The sequence below is a fragment of the Triticum aestivum genome, chromosome 1D, assembly GCF_018294505.1.
Source record: "Triticum aestivum cultivar Chinese Spring chromosome 1D, IWGSC CS RefSeq v2.1, whole genome shotgun sequence".
Taxonomy (NCBI): domain Eukaryota; kingdom Viridiplantae; phylum Streptophyta; class Magnoliopsida; order Poales; family Poaceae; genus Triticum; species Triticum aestivum.
In genome coordinates this window covers 468,712,337-468,721,193 of record NC_057796.1, presented here as the reverse complement: position 1 = coordinate 468,721,193, position 8,857 = coordinate 468,712,337, and the positions used below count along the sequence as shown (strand labels likewise).

General features: G+C 46.2%; 1 pseudogene; it reads right to left on the bottom strand.

Annotated features, from left to right (window-relative positions):
- Positions 1 to 401: 401 nt before the first annotated feature.
- On the bottom strand, positions 402 to 2,778 carry LOC123176312 (uncharacterized; annotated as a pseudogene).
- Positions 2,779 to 8,857: the final 6,079 nt, after the last annotated feature.

Here is an 8,857-nt window from a genome sequence, read left to right as displayed (position 1 = left end):
ATGTAATTTTTATTATGTCTGGTGTTCGTTGTAATGCCATGATTGAAGATGAATAGATCTGAAGTTTTCTCAAAAAACAAAAAGAGATTGAAGAGTTGCACAAATGTTAAGCATGAATCCATGCAACAAATGTTGAGGAGCAGGAAATTATGTGTCCTTTTCAGAGCATTTAATAGTAATGAAGATCAAAATATCTTCTGAACTTGCACTCGGGAAAAGTGAAATATTACACTAAGGTCCTCTTTTGCTCCCAGCTCAAATGAGCTCGGATGAATAACAAAAACCAAAAATAAAATAAAAAATCCATATTAAAATGTTTCTTAGAATAGCTAGCACTCAGCACACCACACCAATCAAGATCAATCACAAAAATTCAAAAATAAGTGAATTCAAACACAAAGTCAAACATCACTAGGAGCGTTAGGCATGCCAGGAGCGGCCTCTGGCCGGCTGACGACCCCAAGGTGGGTGAGCAATGCCCAAATGAGCGTTATCAGCTCGCCGCCCCGCGCAACGGCCTCCGCGTGAGCATCGACGTTGTCTGACGGAGCGGCATAAAGAATCATCTCGGACCAGAAGTTGGCGAGGACCTCCCAGGCCACCTCTTCTCCTTCACCCTCTGCCAGTTCCACCAGCTTCTTCCCGAGCTCCGCACCATTCTTGAGCAGCTTCCTCCCGAGCTCTACACCATTCTTGAGCAGGTCATGTTGCACCTCAGACCCTGCGCTCAGCGCCTGTGTCAGCCCTTCAGGATTCAACGCCACCCCGACGCGGCAAGCGACCACGATTGCATGTTTGGCTTCCTTCTGGACGGCCTTGTACAAGCTCTTGCACCACTGGTTGTCGTCGGGGAGTAGCTCGGGGGCGTAGGCCACCAAGTAGGCACAGTAGTGTGACAAGTGTGTGGCAACCGTCTCATGAGCAGACTCGGGCTGGTGCGGCTCCGATCTCTCTTCCAGGATGCTCGTGGCAATGTGGACCACGAGCATGGTAGAGGCTACACCTTTCACGCCACTGGACGCCGAGAGGGGGTTGTTGCCGGCCTGTAGATGTAGACTTGTGCATAGGGATGCCACGCCATTGCTTGGGCGATAACTGGGGCTTCTCAATGGCTTGAGGATAGCGGTCTTCACCGCTCTTGGTACCTTCTTCCTGTAAAGAAGAGGGATTAAGCGCCGGAGAAGAGCCACTGGAGTTGTGCTTGGGTGGAGCGCAAATACTGAGCACTGGTTCATTTTGTCCTCCCAATGCTTTAGCAGCCTACATTTGCAGCGCAACAGACGACCAGTAACTTCTTCTTCCAAGGTGATTGTTGCCAAGAAGAAGCATGCCTAACATAGTGGCAGATCATGACTACTTTAGTCCAGTTAGAGCAGATGTAAGAAGCAATGTCCCGCACCTCGGCAAGCACAACTAGTGCCGCAAGTAAAAACACCGGTGCATCATCGAAGTAAGTACTTCCATATTTTAACCAGATCCAAGTATCACAATACATGTAACAGTGAATCTGTCGGTGGTCATTCCATTCCCATGAATCCCATGAAGCATAGCCCACATTCGCAAAAGTTATCTCCAATATATAGAATAAGCTCCAACCCATGCTTAGGAGTGAAATAGATATGCTTAAAATGGGCAGCCAACTCCTTGAGTATGAGGTTGGGAGAGATGAATAATAATAATCATGAAGGAAACAAAGCTCATCTGCGATCACCTCAATTGCTCTTTCATCATCACCATCTTGGAGCAACACGTGTGGCAATAAGTTATGGGCCTTGATGAAACTAGTCTCAGCAATTGTATGGCTTGCAAATCGACATCTTAGGAGCTTGAACAACGCAAATGAAAAACATAAATCTTTCAACTGCTTCATTGAAGACTTCAGAAATATGTCATCCTCCAACCGCCAAACTTTGTCAATGGTCACTAAGCCGTTGTTGTCTATCCTTGTCCTGTCAGCTTGGTTGGATAACCATTTGAGACTATAACCATGAGGCTCCTTCTGTACCAATGTTGTGTCCTCTCCTGTAACTATGAGTGGAGGAAGGGCCAGCTCAGCATGTGGGCTTTCATCTTTTAGCTGCTCCATGTATCCAACAATGAGGTGAGAATTGCGCCCAAACGCTAATGACCCTCTTGCACTGTACCAAGCATAATATTTGATAAGTAGTTTGGCAACAGTAAGAGCAAACGGTGGAAGAAGGATCAATACGTCTTCAGGCGCCACCGCTTTTAAGGACCATTTTTGCATTGAATAATAACCCTTTCCCAAGAAGTCAATGGTAAGGTAGGAAGTCCATATTGCTTGAATAAGCAGTACCGTGGCAGGAGGGCCAATGTTTCGGCCTTTCTTGTCATCATCACCAGCAACTACTGCAGTGGTGTTGACGGCAGCAATCTGAACAAGACTAGCCCACATCAAGACAGAGATGATGTGGTCCTGTGGGTCACACCGCCCTGTTATGATGTCTAGATCAGATGAATAAAGAGCGACGGGGTCTTCATTACCGATGGTAGAGACAACATAGGAGAGGAGGGGCAGGAACACGATGTTGGCACCAAGGAAGAGGAAGCCGGTCAATGGATGGTGGCGGTAGCGCTGACCATAGGCACCCATCCCGACCATAACTCCTATCATGATGGTGCTCGCCACCAGCAGAGCGTTCACTCGCAGCAACTGCCCATCTATGTGCTTAGAGAAGTCATCTGCTTTAGCCGTGCAATTTCCGGTGGCCATGGTCTGCTTAACATAAACACACATATGTCATATTCCAACATCAACACAAGTTAAAGTTGCTGAGAAACACACATGCAAAAAGAATACGTACAGTACTACCAAGTACTTCCTCCGTTCTTAAATATAAGTCTTTTCAGAAATTTTAATATAAGCTACATATGGATGAATATAGACGTATTTTAGAGTGTAGATTCACTCATTTTGCTCCGTATGTAGTCTATATTGAAACCTCTAAAAAGACTTGTGTTTAGGAACGGAGAGAGTACCAATGATGTTATGCTGCAGTCACTAGTATTTAAATAATCCACCACCAATAGAAGAACATCACGAGCAAATCAGCTCATACTAGATTGTTGCACTTTCCAACTAAAAAAAGAGAGAGAAATAGAGATTGTTGTACTACCAAGATTAGATTTAGTTTAGGAGTAAAGGAAATTACCTTACACAAGGGTAGCAATCGGACTGCTGGAGACGTCAATTCGGACTGCTGGAGTCCCAGAATATTGTTACCTTGAGCATCCGTTTGCAAGCATGCGTGCTAAGAGGTCATGGTGGAAACGTGTCTTATGTAGTACTACTGGCAGTCTAGCGCATTTGCAAATGCACCGCGTACCCCTGCACCCTTACCATGCAAAAGATAATTAGTACATGTCCTATTCCCTTCTCTCTCCCCCCCCCCCCCCTTTATCATCTTTCCCACTTTTCCTTTGTTCCCTTTATTCCTTGGATCTGGATGCTAGACATGTTCTTTACTTCTTTGTGAAAATGAAAGAATAGAAAAGATTTGTCTCATATACACATCTCTCATGTACTTCAGGTTACCATCACCTGGTGGCTTGGACTATACATAGCATGATCTATATACCATGTGGAGAGGCTGTAAGATTTGAGGTCCTGGATTTTTTAGCTGGAAACGGCTGAAGCGTGGTGCGTGCAATTCAACATGGCTAAGGTGATTGACGCCTATTTTTAAGTAATTTTTTTGGAATGTATCATCACATGATACATCCTCCCTGATCTTCCTTTGCCTCATGTGAAACATATAATAAAATCAAAATATATCATGAGATTCTTGTCCTAACTCAAACTTCTCTAAAGTTTTTTCTAGAAGAACGTATCAACATATTTTTACAAGACTAAAAAACAGAGAGAATATAAACATAAGTTTCATTATTGATCTAATATAACTTTTTGTGTTGTATATATTGGTACATTATTTGCTACAAGCAAGGTCAAATTTAGACAATTTTACTTAGGACAAACTTTTTTTTTGAGGGAAATGCCATCATGGCGGTTTATATTTCATGTGAGAATAAAGATACATCGTTTGTTAAAACATCCACTAAGAAACCCGGGGGCTCCGATTTCCAAACAATTGTTCGAGACACCTCCGAGTTCTTAGCTAGCAGATCCGCCGCCATATTGGCTTCCCGAGGGCAATGGCTAAAAACTATATTGCCGCTGCTGGATAAGAAAAATGCATTCTTCATATATTGCCGCTGCTGGTCCTAATGAATTCCCGCCACTCAGCATGATCTCGATTACCTCCAGACAGTCCGCTTCGACATAGATTTTGTTGCAACCAACTTCATTCGCTAGTAGGAGGTCATCTCGTAGTCCTCTAGCCTCTGCCGTCGCTGCGTCTTCCACAAAGGGTATATCACTGCAGGAAGCAGCGACAAAGAAACCGGCCTCATCACGCAACACTGCTCCCGTACCCCCTATACCAGTGTCCCGATCAAAAGCTGCATCGACATTAAGTTTGATGACGCCCTCAGGTGGCTTGGACCAGCCATGTCTTTTAATTTTAGTTTGCTTCAACCTTGCTCGTGAAAAGTTCTGCGCTAAAGTTGATATAGCTTGGGCCGACCTTCCTGACTCATAGATGTTCTCACCGTGTGTGTATTTGCGTCGTTCCCACCATACATACCAGATTGTTGTGGCCACTAGATCATTGCGCTGGACATCGGCCACTAGTGGACATATGGTACTTTTGGATAATAGGAGATCGGCCAGCGCCGAACCTCCATCTCTCTCTATTGTGCAGATTTCATTCACCAGCTCCTGTAGTCCAAGAATATGCCAAATTTCCTGCACCCTCGGGCACAGAAACATAGCATGCCTAATGCTTTCACAGTCCGAACTACAAAGGGGACACTGGGAACTTGTAGTCATATGTCTGTTCGCTAAAACACCACGGCAAGGAATAGCTCCAAGCAAAGTCCTCCAAACATGGATTTTGATTTTTGATGGCACACGCAATTTCCAAATGGTACGCGAGACTGGACTAGTACTTGAGGCTTGTAATGAGTTTGTCGTCCTCAACTTTCGTCCATGCTGGTGCTCCCACTCTTCATGGTAAGCCGATCTTACTGAGAAAATTCCACTTCTATTGAAGTGCCATGATACAAAATCTTCCATCATTCCCAAAGCTAGAGGAATATTCATAATACGCTGCACATCAAATGGCCAAAAAAGATCGTTTAGCAATTGTTCATCCCACACTCTGTTTTCCGAATCAATGAGTTCAGAAACTCTTGTGATCACTATATTTCCCCTTGGTGTAAAAACTTTGCGGGTCGGGCTGCTGGGAATCCAAGGGTCCTCCCAGATATTAATATGTGATCCATCTCCTACTCTCCAAATGTGTCCTCTCTCAAGGACTGAATTCCACTCCAGAGACTCTGCCAGGTATATGAACTACCCTTCTTCAACGTACAGTTCAGAAGGTCACCATTGGGGAAATACTTTGCTTTCAATGCTCTGGCACATAATGATTCCGGTTCACACAAAAGCCTCCAACACTGTTTTGCCAAAAGAGCCAAATTAAAGCAATGCAAGTCCCGGAAGCCCATACCACCCTTCTCTTTCGGGACGCACATCTTCCACCAAGAAAACCAATGCATATGTTTTTTCAAATCCTCATCTCCCCACCAATATTTCGACATGGCGGTGGTTATACTGTTGCACACTTGTTTTGGAAGTTTGAAAACTGACATTGCGTATGAGGGAATAGCTTGTACTACAGCCTTTAGTAAGACCTCTCTCCCACCAATAGATAGTAGTTTCTCCTTCCACCCTCTAATTCTGCTTAAAACTCTATCTATGAGATGTTGAAAGCAATCTGATCTGTCCACTCCCACAATTGGGGGCAACCCCAAATATTTATCCGTGAGTGCTTCTGCCATTATATTAAGTGAGGTGCACACTTCCACTCTTGTATCAACAGGAGTGCATGGACTGAAAAAATACTGGATTTGACCTCACTCACCATCTGGCCAGAAGCAGCGCAGTAATCGTCAAGCGCCCTTCGGAGGCTGGTTGCATTGGTGGCATCGGCTCGCATGAGGATTAGCGAGTCATCCGCAAAAAGAAGGTGAGAGACCGAGGGGGCATCACGACACACTTTGACTCCCAATAAATTTCCAACCTCCTCCTCGTGCATAATTAGACTTGATAAACCCTCAGCACATAGCAAGAATAAGTACGGTGAAAGAGGATCGCCCTGCCTTAGGCCCCTGGAAGGAACAAAAAAGCCAGTTAACTCGTTATTCACCCGTACCTGGTATTTTACCGATTTAACACACTCCATGATGAGGGCCACCCAATGTTCCATAAATCCCAATTGTAATAGAATCGCCTCCAAGAAAGTCCACTCCACCCGGTCATATGCCTTGTGCATATCGAGTTTCACCGCACAAGTGCCATATTTACCGGTTGTTTTCCTCTTGACAAACTTAGATTTAATGACAATTGCTTTGAAATGAGGGGAGTGGTCTATTTCACAATCCAATTTGAACTAACCACTATTTACAGCATGGTTTTATCCTTTTTGTTGTCCCTCCTGGTGTAAGGGCATCTCCAACGCCGACCCTGAAACCGCCCGCATACGTTTGGATCGAGCGGTCCGGGCGTGTTGTGCTATCTAGCCCGGACCTGTATCGGTCCGCCGAGTGGTCCGGACATGCTTTTTCCCGCCAACATAGACAAAGTGAGGGGGGGGGGGCTTTGCGGTCGTCCGAACCGCTGCCACGCCCGCTCCTAACTACTCTGGCCCACCAAACAGTCACATTTGCCTCTCCCGCGCTTTCCAGTTTCCACTGAACTCCCGTGCCGCTTGCCACGTCGCATTCATGCCGACCTAGAGTATGCAGCGGCTGGCCTTGATGCCCGCAATTTGAATGGACGGGAAGGTGGCGCAGACAGACATGACCTCTCGGAGGTCGCTGCTTCAATGCGGACGACACGTCCCGAGAAACCAACTTCGACCGCTGCACCACATTGAAGCGGGCTAATCACCCTTTCCCTGGCCTGGACACGACTATTTAAGCCGTGCCCCGGCGACGCACATAGCCGCACTCACCCTCCCCGAGCACCACCCTCTCCCCCTCTCCGTCACTGTCCCCCAGCCCAACGGCGATTCTGAAATCATGGTTCTCCGTGCCAGCAGGAGGAGGTGGTGGAAGTTCCTCGTCAAGCGTATCTTGGCGCCGCCGCCCTCGCTCGCCGGGCCCATCGGCATCCATATCAGCTGACTACTCCGACAAGGAGGAGATAGTCATCTCCTCCAGTGACGAGGAGTAGCAGCTGCAGCAGCGGGCCCGTCTCATTGAGGAGGCCGCTCTGATGGACGAAGAATTCATCCATCAAATGGAGATCACACTACTAGGAAAAGGGCTATAGATGAAATGGCCACTAATGGCGCACCAGACATGTGGTGCGCCACTACTATATAGCAGTGGCGCACCATGTGCTGGTGCGCCATTAGTGTGAAAGACACTAATGGCGCACCAGACACACGGTGCGCCACTAGTAACAACTTTTTTATTTTATTTTTCCAAACATACTAATGGCGCACCAGGGCACAGTGCGCCATTACTAGTTCTAAGTAAAGGCGCACCAGCCTCATAGTGCGCCACTACTAATTTTTTTATTTTTTTTTGCAAAACTACTAATGGCGCACCAGTGTATAGTGCGCCATTACTAGTTTAAACTAGTAATGGCGCACTGTGCCCTGGTGCGCCATTAGTGTATACTTTTTTTTTGCAAAACTACTAATGGCGCACCACCAGCAGGTGCGCCATTAGTAACCAGGGTTACTAATGGCGCATTTGTAGTGTTGGAAATATGCCCTAGAGGCAATAATAAATGGTTATTATTATATTTCTTTGTTCATGGTAATTGTCTATTATTCATGCTATAATTGTATTGTCCGGAAATCGTAATACATGTGTGAATACATAGACCACAACGTGTCCCTAGTAAGCCTCTAGTTGACTAGCTCGTTGATCAACAGATAGTCATGGTTTCCTGACTATGGACATTGGATGTCATTGATAACGGGATCACATCATTAGGAGAATGATGTGATGGACAAGACCCAATCCTAAGCATAGCATAAAAGATCGTGTAGTTTCGTTTGCTAGAGCTTTTCCAATGTCAAGTATCTTTTCCTTAGACCATGAGATCGTGCAACTCCCGGATACCGTAGGAGTGCTTTGGGTGTGCCAAACGTCACAACGTAACTGGGTGACTATAAAGGTGCACTACGGGTATCTCCGAAAGTGTCTGTTGGGTTGGCACGGATCGAGACTGGGATTTGTCACTCCGTGTGACGGAGAGGTATCTCTGGGCCCACTCGGTAATGCATCATCATAATGAGCTCTATGTGACTAAGGCGTTAGTCACGGGATCATGCATTGCGGTACGAGTAAAGAGACTTGCCGGTAACGAGATTGAACAAGGTATTGGGATACCGACGATCGAATCTCGGGCAAGTAACATACCGATTGACAAAGGGAATTGCATACGGGATTGATTGAATCCTCGACACCGTGGTTCATCCGATGAGATCATCGTGGAACATGTGGGAGCCAACATGGGTATCCAGATCCCGCTGTTGGTTATTGACCGGAGAGGCGTCTCGGTCATGTCTGCATGTCTCCCGAACCCGTAGGGTCTACACACTTAAGGTTCGGTGACGCTAGGGTTGTAGAGATATGTGTATGCGGAAACCCGAAAGTTGTTCGGAGTCCCGGATGAGATCCCGGACGTCACGAGAGGTTCCGGAATGGTCCGGAGGTGAAGAATTATATATAGGAAGTCAAGTTTCGGCCACCGGGA